Source organism: Chanodichthys erythropterus, unplaced genomic scaffold, assembly GCF_024489055.1.
Source record: "Chanodichthys erythropterus isolate Z2021 unplaced genomic scaffold, ASM2448905v1 ctg000030_np12, whole genome shotgun sequence".
Lineage (NCBI taxonomy): Eukaryota > Metazoa > Chordata > Actinopteri > Cypriniformes > Xenocyprididae > Chanodichthys > Chanodichthys erythropterus.
In genome coordinates this window covers 71,860-85,018 of record NW_027125653.1, presented here as the reverse complement: position 1 = coordinate 85,018, position 13,159 = coordinate 71,860, and the positions used below count along the sequence as shown (strand labels likewise).

At 37.2% G+C, this 13,159-nt stretch overlaps 1 pseudogene; it reads left to right on the top strand.

Annotated features, from left to right (window-relative positions):
- Positions 1 to 1,538: 1,538 nt before the first annotated feature.
- LOC137015659 (phospholipid-transporting ATPase ABCA1-like) overlaps positions 1,539 to 13,159 on the top strand; it is a 28,168-nt pseudogene continuing 16,547 nt past the window's right edge.

The window sequence follows — 13,159 nt, the reverse complement described above, 5'->3', positions numbered from 1 at the left end:
TTCTTCTTAGGGACACTGGACTTCGGGATTATAAGCTTAATTTTGTTCCTGACAATTATAATACTAATTGGCCTAGCGGTCTGTGCTGCACATTTTACGGAAGACAGCTTACAGAATCCACACAAGTTCAATGCTGGATTCGCGACAAAGGCTATTACTGAAAAGATGTGAGCAGTTCCCACTTTAAAAGCAGCTGCTGCTGGTGCATGGTCTTCTAACTGTAAGTATGTTTTTATTGTTTTATAAAGTTATACAGTTTCTGGGATGTAAATAAAGACTAACGCGTTCAGTCTCGCTAGCCAGTTAGCTAAATTTACGACCTCATATTTAATCAACAAACGCTTACAAACAATTTTAAATGCAACCTTCTATGTAAACATACTTTGTTGGCCATCTTTGCTGGTGTTTGTTGGCGTTTCTGTTATCAATGTACAACAATACTTCATTACGGCTTTATGTTGTGTTTACACACATGCTGGTCCGTGCTATAAATTAAACAATACCTGCAAAAATGTTGCTACTCAATAAAGTATTCACCCACAGTATGCTTTAATCAGAACACTGGGGCAGTGGTAACATTTACAAGTGACAGCATATCTAAACACTTTGACACAAATGCAAACAAAAATACTTAACATTCATAAACATCCATTTAAAAGCCACGCTTGCAGAGGTTCTGCTTGACCCTCTTCATCATTAAGTATCATTACGCCATTATTTTAATTTCCACCGAAGCAAAGAATGGACTTTGACCGAAAAGCACATGCAACCTTTTGCCCATAATGGTAAGGTGCGTATAAGCGTTTCCGGACAACCTGGAATCGTGACAACGTATTCCAGACAGCGAATCACAATACAGCAGGGCCAAGCTAAACGAAGTCTCTCAGTCCATTGCGTATTTCTGAGAGAGGGGCTTCATAGAACCAAGGAACTCAACAGAGACGTTTTAGGAGAAGGGGAAACAGTGGTGTAAAATAAAGTGTAAAATATATGAAAAAAATACGGCATTTTTTTAAAAAACTAAGCATTAAGACATGTTAAACTGCGCACCCCATAAACACGATCAAGCCTAAAAAAAACACTAGTAACCACCCCTTTATTGTTATGAAGCGACAATAATATTTTTTGTGCGCTTTTCAAAAAAAACAAAATAATGACTTTATCCAACAATATCTAGTGATGGGTGATTTCAAAACACTGCTTCATGAAGCTTCACAAAGCTTTACAAATCTTTTTGTTTTCGAATCAGTGGTTCAAGACACGTATCATGTGACACTGAAAACTGGAGTAATGATGCTGAAATTTCAGCTTTTACCATCACAGGAATAAATTACATTTTAGAATATATTAAAATAGAAAACAGTTATTTTAAGTTGTAATAATATTTCATAATATTACTGTTTTTACTATATTTTTGTATAGTAGTGTGTAATAAGTGTAATAGTAGTGTATGTAAGGAAATTGAGTCATAACATTTCAAAATCATTCCATTTACCCGTCAATGACCTTTTTTTCTTTTTTTTTCTCTTTTTTTTTAGGTTCATACGTGTCCTGAATCGTTCTTTGCCTCTGTTTATGACATTGGCGTGGATCTATTCTGTGGCTATGATCATAAAGGGTGTGGTCTACGAGAAAGAAGCTCGTCTAAAGGAGACAATGCGTATCATGGGCCTGAGCTCTGGGATGCTGTGGCTCAGCTGGTTCGTCAGTAGTTACCTGCCCTTCCTATTCAGCGCAGGACTCCTTATCGCCGCCCTTAAGGTGAACGAAGTTGCAGCTCTCCTGAGCTCAACGTGCTCTTTGATGACACCTCTTTAAAGTTCCTTTTCTCTCATCTGCCAAAAGATTTATTGAAAAAAAAATATGCACTGTTTGAGCTCTCTGTCTCTCTTCTCTCTCCTGCAGTGGGGAGATATCTTACCCTACAGTGACCCGGCTGTTGTTTTCTTCTTCCTTACCGCATTTGCTACAGCCACCATCATGCTTTGCTTCCTCATCAGCACATTCTTCTCACGCGCTAACCTGGCAGCAGCGTGTGGAGGCCCTCATTTACTTCACGCTTTACCTGCCGTATGTGCTATGTGTGGCCTGGAGGGAATATCTGACCAGCACGCACAGAATCTTAGCGGTGAGAGCTGCTGGCGTAACACATCTTCACACAACACATATAAGAAAATATATAAGAATGAGATTTGAGGGCTTCAAAGGAGAAGATTATTAGAAAATGACAATTTAAACTTTTGTCTGTTCCTATCAAACTCTGCAATTCAGATGTCTGAAGCAATGACTTGTTTCCCTTTAGAGCTTCCTGTCTCCAGTGGCCTTTGGTTTTGGCTGTGAGTATTTCTCTCAGTATGAAGAGCAGGGTGTGGGGATCCAGTGGTTTAACTTGAGATCCAGCCCCATGGAGGGGGACCGCTACAACTTCACCACCTCCATTGTGATGTTGTATGTAGATGCTGTCATCTATGCACTGGCTACTTGGTACATTGAAGCTGTATTTCCAGGTAAAGCAACTTTCTGTGAGCTGACGCAAAATTATATCTAGCTGTGTCTTCCTTTGATATCTTAACATGATATTCTGGATTCATCAGTGTTTAAATGCTCACCATAAGTCTCTTATGCTTACCAAGGTTGCATTGATTTGATCAAAAATACAGTAAAAATGGTAATATTGTGATAATATATTTATTTATACATAATTTATTTATTTATATAAGTGTAATATATTCCTATGAGGCAAAGCTGAATTTGTAGCAGCCATTACTACTACTTTACTACTAGTGTCACATGATACTTTAGAAATCATTCTAATAAAGTAAATTTGGTGCTCAAGAAACATTTGTTCTTATTATCAAAGTTGAAAACATTGATGTTTTCAAATTTTTTGTTTCTTTAATTTTTTGTGGAAACCATGATGATATTTTCAGGATTCTTTAATCAATAGAAAGTTCAAAAGAACAGCATTTATTTGAAATTATTGATATTATTGAGAATTATTGATATTATTGAAAATTCATATTATTGACTTATCTTTGAAATCTTTTGTAACATTATATGTTTTAATCCATTTAATGCATCCTTGCAGAATGAAATCTTACTTCACAAGTCTCATAGTAATCAAAAAAAGCTAATTTTTACAAAAAAATTGCAAATCTATTAATAGACAAGGCAAGAAAAATAGGTTTAAATTATTGTGTTTTACCCCAAGACATTCCTGTTTCACAGCCAGACATTGAGTGAACTGACAGGTAAAGGTATTTAAAAAGTGAAAGTGGGGTAAATATATAGGTGTTTCGCTCAGGTTTTGTTTATGTGTTCAAATGCAAAGCAGCATCAAAGTATCATAACATTATTATCTGATATAATCATAAAAACATGGTTATGTGTTGGTACATGTCAAAGACAAGTTGTTTTATAACTTCTCGGCTGAATACGATTATGCATGTAAACACACTCGTTGTGTTGAATTAGTCTGTGTGAAAAAATATGTCAATAATTGGATGTGTTTCACAGGTCAGTATGGTGTCCCCAGACCGTGGTATTTTATCTTCCAGCTGAATTACTGGGGTGGGGTTCCGTTAGAGGTGGGGTTGCCCATTCCTACAGCACCTAGAGAGGAACCAGATGGTAAGAGCATCAAACTATGAGTTAAACTGTGTTTGGCATGCAGATGTTTTTAATATTTATTTTAGGAAAAAATATTTGAATTAATACTCTTGGGTGAAGAGATTATGTACCATGTTTTTGATTAAATATTTTTTACTTCCGATGTTTATTACAGATCGGATTGAAGCTGAACCGACAAACCTCATTCTGGGAGTTTCCATAAGGAACTTAGTAAAGATTTATAAAAAAGGGGCCAAGCTTGCTGTCAATCACCTTAACATAAAGTTCTATGAGGGCCAAATAACCTCTTTTCTGGGTCACAATGGAGCTGGCAAAGACAACCACCATGTGAGAGCTTAAAAAAATGAATCATTACAAATATGTTACATTTCTTTAAACTAAATTTAAGTCTTACTAAATTTACTTTACCAAGCTCTAACTCATTTAATACTTCATGATGATTTGACTCACAGGTCCATTCTAACAGGACTGTTTCCTCCCACTGCTGGTACGATATATGTGAAGGGAATGGACATTCGCACAGATATGGACATAATCCGCAGGACTCTGGGAGTTTGTCCCCAGCACAACGTCCTCTTTGACATGTAGGGTACCAGTCCAATAAAAAAGTGTTACCTTGATAATTTTACTTGTACTTTGGTAATTCTACTCTGAGAGTTTTTAAATAATAATGAAACATTTGCGTTGCCACATGAGTCAAGCTTATACATTCTATACTATATGTTTAACATTATATGTGTTCTCTTGTATGTCATTGAAGCCTGACGGTGGAAGAGCATGTGTGGTTCTATGGTCAAATGAAGGGCATGAGCATGGAGGATGTGAAGAAAGAGATAAATTCACTACTGGAGGATGTGGGCTTACACCACAAACGACACGAGCAGACTAAAAACCTTTCAGGTAGGTTAACAGACATCTTCATTTCAAAGCCATTCAGGTGTTCTGTATCTGTTATGGTGTTTTCTAAACTGTGACCTCTAGCCTTTACTTGGGCTTATTTTGTCTTTCTTGACAGGTGGCATGCAAAGGAAACTGTCTGTTGCAATCGCTTTCATAGGTGGGTCTAAGGTTGTGGTCTTGGATGAGCCCACAGCTGGTGTGGATCCCTACTCCCGCCGCGGGATTTGGGACCTTCTGCTCAAATACCGTGAAGGTCTTTTAAACTTTCGCCTTTTGAAAAATGAATATAATCTAGTGTTTGTCAGCTACCAGACTTAGCACCCTTTGAATTTCAGGCCGCACCATCATTCTGTCCACACATTACATGGATGAGGCTGATCTTCTCGGTGACCGCATTGCAATCATTTCCCAGGGAAAGCTGTGCTGCTATGGAACGCCGCTTTTCCTCAAGGCACGTCTTGGTACAGGATACTACCTTACGCTGGTCAAGAGAGAGATGCATAGGACACCCAGCAGCATCAGCACTAGCAAACTCCCTTCAGCTGCAGTAAGCAAGGTGAGATGACCCACATGAATGAAGAGCAGAAGCTAAAAGTGTTAGGAGCATATTTTCCAGATCCTATTGAGTACTTTGACTTTAGCACATCAGTTATACCAAGATTGCCCAGACTTTTTTGTCAGCTGAACCCCTTAGATGTAAAATAAATCAAATCAAATATAAATCTTTTAAAATGTTTTATTTTGATTTGTTTTTGATTACATTTTTTATATATAGGGCTAATTTTACTTATTGTTATTATTAATGTTTAAACCCTAATTATAAAAATTATTGTTTTATACATACTCTCTCCCACTGTCTTTCTCATTCAAATGCACACACATACAGTACAAACACACACTCGCACAGAAACGTGTTGTCAGCGCTGCTCTGATGAATTAATCAGCAACTTAAGCTATAAAGCTACATGACATTACTAATAACTGTTTATTCAAGAAATTAATTGAGAGAAATTTCATGTCAGAGCTGGATTTGAGCGACATCATTCTGCTTCGCTCATGTGCTCTGTCGCAAACCTCCTGCAGTTCCTCACCAGGTCTCTGTGTTTCAGGACAGCGAATCCTCATTAAGTGATGACACAGGATTGGGCAGTGAAGAGAATGGATTTGGTGGGTACAGCTTTGCCTTACAGGAATTATGTGCATCATGTCTTAACATATTGTCTAAGCTGCCCGGCTTTGCCCGCAATGTCTATTCTAATGTCTATTGTTGACATGCAATCCAGACCTCAACATTATCTAAGGACTGATACCTTCCTGTTTTAGATGTTGCTGCTCTAATGGCTCTTGCTCAGCAGTACATCTCTGATGCTGAGCTGGTGGAGGACATTGGCAGAGAGGCAGTTATCAACTTGCCCCATGCTGCCTCAGAGGACGGCAGTCTTGCCCTCTTCCTGAACGAACTGGACAAACGGCAGAGCGAGTTTGGCGTGGTCAGTTACGGGTTGTCAGACACCACGTTAGAAGAGGTGAGACGGTTCTGAAGCATCAGTTTGTTTTTCCACACTGATACATTATCTCTGTAAAAGGATTTACCCCTCACTAAAGTTCAAGGTTGTGGTATACATATCCATCAATGGCCAGTCATTATCCCATTCTGGTGGCAAAAGAGGAAATCCCTCTTTAATCTGTGTGGATTCTAACATCAGTTAAAAATAAACAGGGAATAAGTAGAGAGTGTTTATCCTCATGGCTGCTGTTGTAACCTAATATGTCTTCTTGCCAAGTGGTGGAAAAAGGGGCTTTGCCAGACTGTAATATTTACCTCTGCCTGTATATTTTAGATCTTTCTTCGTGTGGCAGAGGAGACAGGCGTAGATGCAGACCCCGAAGAGCTGCCAGCATCTCCAGGCCACGAGGGGGCGCCATCTGAGGACACAGACACAGGTAAATGAATACATTTCATTTCCGCTGAGCTAATGGGATAAAATCTGTGGCCTGTTGAATAAACTGTTTTGACTAATCTTACAAGTTAGTCATCTAATTTTTTATTTAGGACTCGTCATAACTTTTTTTTTTTATGTCAGTTACAGAAAAAAGTAGATTTCAATCCAAAAAGTAAGACTTATTCTTACAAATCTTACAAAAACGCATTGCTTTTGCTTCAGAACCCCCTGGAGTCGTATGTATTACTTTTTTTAATGGATGGATGCATTATTTTTTACCTCAAAACATGGCTCCCCATTCACAACCATTATAAACCTTGGAGGACTAAGGATATTTTTAACTATATCTCTGATTGTGTTCGTCTGAAAAAATATACACCTAGGTAAATCATGGGATAATTTTCATTTTTGGGTGAACTATCTCTTTAAGACATATGCTGAATTTGGAATCATGTATGATACTAGTATGCGTTTCGGAATTCAGCATCAGTCTTAACATAGTGCTTATGTTCATACAGCTGACCCTAATTTACATACTAATGCTGTATTTCATTCAAAGTCAAATGTCGGTTGACTTAAAAAAAAACAAAAAACAATTGCAACCAGCAGCTTTGCAGGTGTTTTGTTGTGTAATTTGCATACATAAGACAATGCTATGCAATGCTAGCATTTGTTGTGCAGGTGTAAGTTCATAAAAGATAATTTACATTGTTTTGTTTTTTTTGTTTTTTTTACATATGTATGTTCTGCAAATATTTTCTAACCTGAGTTTATGAACAGGCAGGACTTTTTAAAAGAACTGATCTATCTTATGTCATAGTGCATATACATGCATTTAACGTTTTGCAAATTTTACTGATTAAATATGTCATCAAAGTAAAGTTATCCAGTTGGAAAACATGTCAATTTTGTAAGCTTTTGATAGCCTATGATGTTAAGGAAGGTAGGTAGTTAGGTAGATAGATAGATAGATAGATAGATAGATAGATAGATAGATAGATAGATAGATAGATAGATAGATAGATAGATAGATAGATAGATAGATAGGGAATATTTATTTTTTAATTTATAACAATAATAATATATATATATATAATTTATAACAATAATAATATATAACAATTTGTACAGTGTCCCAACTTTTTTGGAATCGGGTTTGTATATATATATATATATATATATATATATATATATATATATATATATATATATATATATATATATATATATATATATATATATATACAAACCCGATTCCAAAAAAGTTGGGACACTGTACAAATTGTGAATAAAAACGGAATGCAATAATTTACAAATCTCATAACATATCAAATGTTGAAAGTGAGACATTTTGAAGTGCCATGCCAAATATTGGCTCATTTTGGATTTCATGAGAGCTACACATTCTAAAAAAGTTGGGACAGGTAGCAATAAGAGGCCGGAAAAGTTAAATGTACATCTAAGGAACAGCTGGAGGACCAATTTGCAACTTATTAGGTCAATTTGCAACATGATTGGTATAAAAAGAGCCTCTCAGAGTGGCAGTGTCTCTCAGAAGTCAAGATGAGCAGAGGATCACCAATTCCTCAATGCTGCGGCGAAAAATAGTGGAACAATATCAGAAAGGAGTTTGAAGTTATCATCATCTACAGTGCATAATATCATCCAAAGATTCAGAGAATCTGGAACAATCTCTGTGCGTAAGGGTCAAGGCCGGAAAACCATACTGGATGCCTGTGATCTTCGGGCCCTTAGACGGCACTGCATCACATACAGGAATGCTACTGTAATGGAAATCACAACATGGGCTCAGGAATACTTCCAGAAAACATTGTCGGTGAACACAATCCAAAAAAGAAGCCATATCTAAAAATGATCCAGAAGCACATGCGTTTTCTCTGGGCCAAGGCTCATTTAAAAGGACTGTGGCAAAGTGGAAAACTGTTCTGTGGTCAGATGAATCAAACTTTGAAGTTCTTTTTGGAAAACTGGGACGCCATGTCATCCGAACTAAAGAGGACAAGGACAACCCAAGTTGTTATCAGTGCTCAGTTCAGAAGCCTGCATCTCTGATGATATGGGGTTGCATGAGTGCGTGTGGCATGGGCAGCTTACACATCTGGAAAGGCACCATCAATGCTGAAAGGTATAGCATTTTTCCAACATGACAATGCCAGACCACATACTGCATCAATTACAACATCATGACATGCCATGTTGCCACACAGTGGTAAACATGGCATGGTCCCAACTTTTTTGAGATGTGTTGATGCCATGAAATTTAAAATCAACTTATTTTTCCCTTAAAATGATACATTTTCTCAGTTTAAACATTTGATATGTCATCTATGTTGTATTCTGAATAAAATATTAAAATTTGAAACTTCCACATCATTGCATTCTGTTTTTATTCACAATTTGTACAGTGTCCCAACTTTTTTGGAATCAGGTATGTATATTAGTATCTCACAAAAGTGAGTACACCCCTCACATTTCAGCAGCCATTTTAGTATATCTTCTCTATTACTATAGAAATGTAATACTATATAAACTTGAATATATTTTATTATTTTACAGTAGTCAATGTGCAGCTTGTATAGCAGTATAGATTTACTGTCCTCTGAAAATAACTTAACAAACAGCCATAATTGTTACAAAAGCTGGCAACAAAAGTGAGTACACCCTAAGTGATAACAGTTGTATGTCATTTAACCATGCAAAGCCACATGTCCTATTCATCATGTTAATGTTTTCTCTGCTTGACAGGACCATACAAATGTGTGGATCTTGTATTAGAGTAGTTAAAATTTGGTGCTTTGAGTACAGTTCTCTTATACTGATCACTGGATGTTCAAAAGAACTCTGTGAGGATTTGAGAATTAGAATTGTGGCTCTCCACAAAGATGGCCTAGGAAGATTGGTAACATCATGAAACTGAGTTACAGTACAGTGGCCAGGGTCATAGGGAGGACCAGGCCAAAGAAGTTGAATCAAAGAAGTTGAGTCCTTGTGCTGTGCGTCAGGTGCAGAAGCTGTCTTCAAAAAACAGACGCATGAGTGCTGCCAGCATTGCCTTAGAGGTTGCAGAAGTGGAAGGTCAGCTTGTCAGTTCTCAGACCATACGCCGAACACTGCAACAAGTCGGTTTGCATAGCCATCGTCCCAGAAGGAAGCCTCTTGGCTCACAAGAAAGCCCACAAACAGTTTGCTGAAGACAACCTGTCCAAGAGCGTGAATTACTGGAACCATGTCTGATGAGACTAAGATAAACTTGTTTGGGTCAGATGGTGTCCAGCATAGCGGTGGTAGCATCATTGTCTGGGACTGACATGATTGCTGCTGGTACTGGGGAGCTCTGCTTTATTGAGGGAAACATGGATTCCAACATGTACTGTGACATTCTGAAGCAGAACCTGATGCCCTCCTTCAGAAACTGGGCTGAACAGCATGAAATATGACCCTAAACACACCACCAGATGACAACTGCTTTGCTGAGGAAGCTGAAGGTGAAGGAGTGGCCTAGTCTCCAGAAATGAACCCTATTGAGCACATGTGGGGCATCCTCAAGCCAAAGGTGGAGAAGCGCCATGTGTCTAACATCCAGCAGCTCCGTGATGTCATTATGGAGGAGTGGAAGAGGATCCCAGCAACAACCTGTGCAGCTCTGGTGAATTCCATGCCCAGGAGGATTAAGGCAGTGCTAAATAACAATAGAGCTCACACAAAATATTGACACGTTGGACAGTTTTGACATGTTCACTTAGGGTGTACTCACTTTTGTTGCCAGTTATTTAGATAATAATGGCTCTATGTTGAGTTATTTTATATATACTATACAAGCTGCACAATGACTACTCTAACGTATATCCAATTTTCCTTTCTATAGTATTAAAATGGTTGCTGAAATGTGAGGGGTGTACTCACTTTTGTGAGATATATATATATATAATTTTTTTTTTGGGACCATGGAAAATATTGGCAGGGCAAGTGGGCTACAAATATGGGCCAGTGGATACAAAACATACTATGACGATAGTATGCATCTAATTGGTCATACTATAAGAATGTAAGTATAAATGTGAGGTTAGGTGTGGTTGTCATGTATTTTAAAGATGTTTGTTTTGTTTTGCTCTTCTCTCTGCTTCGCTGGCAGTACGGAAACAGCCAATCAGGAAAGGTACAAAATAAAACAAAACAGGCTGTAATTAGTGTTCACAGCAGTAGCGCAGATCAGAACAGCTGTAATGAGATGTCATTAACCAGAAGGTCTTTTTCTGGCACACAGAGGCCCAGGAGACAGAACCGCTGAGTGGGGATGGTCAGGGTGGCGGTGCTCCTCTCACAGGCTGCTTCCATACATGTCAGCAGCTTCGAGCGCTTTTCACCAAAAGACTGAAGTACGCTCTTCGCAGTCGCAGAGGCATTTTTGCACAGGTACACAGCAGTGATAGACATGTCAATACAATGATTTTGAAATTATCAAGTAATAATTGTGCATGTTTGAATGATTATGTCAGTTCCAAAGTCTACCAAAAAAGTCTATTTTTTTTAAATTAATGTTGAATTAATTTTCTGTCTTGCTGCATTATCTGAGTCAACCTATTTACTGTTTTAATACCTGTTCTTGGTGTTATAATGCATCAGTACAGGTTATTCCAAGTGGAAAGAAAATCAGTCTGCTTTGACAGCAGTAATTTCTAAGTAATTTGGCAGGTGCAGATAGTGCACTTATTTATAGTACATGTTGTTCCTTGAATTCCACTGAAGGTTTTTAAGGTGTCTTGTAGGGGTATCAGTATCATATCAGTTTCAGATCAAATCAGACTGATGTTACCTATTCAATTACCTTTGCTGCCATCCAAAACTCACTTAAAGTTTATCTTCAAAAACATAAATAATTTAATAAAACTGTTAAATGTAATCTTTATAAATATAAATCTGTTCTTTCTATTTTGTAATATGCTGGTTTTTTTTTTTTTTTTTACTTTCTTTTCATCAACGAATCCTAAAAATATGTATTACAGTTTCCACAAAATCATTCAACAAATGTTTTCATCATTGATAATAATAATAAATGTTTTTTGAGCCTTAAATCAGCATATTAGAATGATTTCTGAAGGATCGTGTGACACTGAAGACTGGAGTAATGATGCTGAAAATTCAGCTTTTCCATCACATGAATAAATTAGATTTTAATATATAATAGAAAAAAGTTATTTTAAATTTTGATAATATTTCACAGTATTACTGTTATTACTGTATTTTTGTATTTTCTTTCAAAAACATAAAAAAATTCTTTATGATTCTAAACTAACTATAGTGTATAGTAGTTAAATAAGATGTCTTTGTTTCGATATGTTGAATTTTGTGTAACAATGTTGATTTATGATCATATTACCATCATGTTTTGCAGATTGTTCTTCCTGCAGTTTTTGTCCTTATCGCTCTACTCTTCAGTCTCATTGTCCCACCCTTTGGGAAATATCCATCCCTGGAGCTCCAGCCGTGGATGTACGGGGAGCAGTTCACCTTCTTCAGGTATGCATTCAGAGATGGAGATTTTTAAGGAAGCTGTCACCTGCAGATCTCTGACCTCTTGTTTCTTTTCCATAAAGCAATGATGCCCCACAGGACTCAGCCACACGGAACCTCCTGGACGCCCTGCTAGATCCACCCGGGTTTGGTACTAAATGTATGGAGCCGAGCAGGTACGACCCTTGTCGTTAGGAATACAAGAACATAAAATAGTCTATACTGTTTAAATAGTTTAACATGATGCTTTATTGTGTGCTCTCTCAGTGACCTAGAGTGTTTAGAGGAAGCTGAAACAAAGTTTGTCCGGCCCCAGATTCCTTACAGCATGTGGCAGCTCTTTCATAAAGGCAACTGGACTGTGGAAAAGCCATCTCCTGATTGTGAATGCAGTACTGAAAATAACCGCAGAATGCTGCCGGACTGCCCAGAGGGAGCAGGAGGAATCCCCCCTCCTCAGGTCAGTAATATACACTACTGTTCAAAAGTTTGGGGTCGTTAAGATTTTTTTAAATGTTTTTGAAAGTCTCTTATGCTCACCAAGGCTGCATTTTTTGATGAACAAACAGTGAAATAGTAATATTATGAAATATTATCTGTGATGGCACATCTCATCAGTGTCACATGATCCTTCAGAAATCATTCTAAAATGCTGATCGCCATACTTATTATTATTGTTGGTGTTATGCTGCTTAATATTTTTGTGAAAACCATGAACTTAAAAAAACATTTTTAAGGATTCTTTGATTAATAGAAAGTTCAAAAGAACAGCATTTATTTGAAATAGAAGTGGTAATGTAACTTCATGTATAGTATGTTTTATGTAAAATATGTATGTTAGCATTTACCGTACCGTACCGAAATAAGATTGTTAATTTAGGTGTTTACAATTATTGACCCATTCCTTAAGGGAAAACACATTTTAAAATAAGCAATTAGAACACTTGTTAGCAGTCAAAAACACAGATTTAAATGGAATAGACAGGGTTTTTTCATTAGTTTACTTTATTTAGTGTTTTTAGTTTCGTACTAACACCTCCACCATTTCCCCATGTAGATAAAACAAATGACAGGTGATATCCTGCAAAATTTGACAGGTCGCAACATTTCTGACTACCTCATCAAAACGTATCCCCAAATTCTGAAGAAAAGGT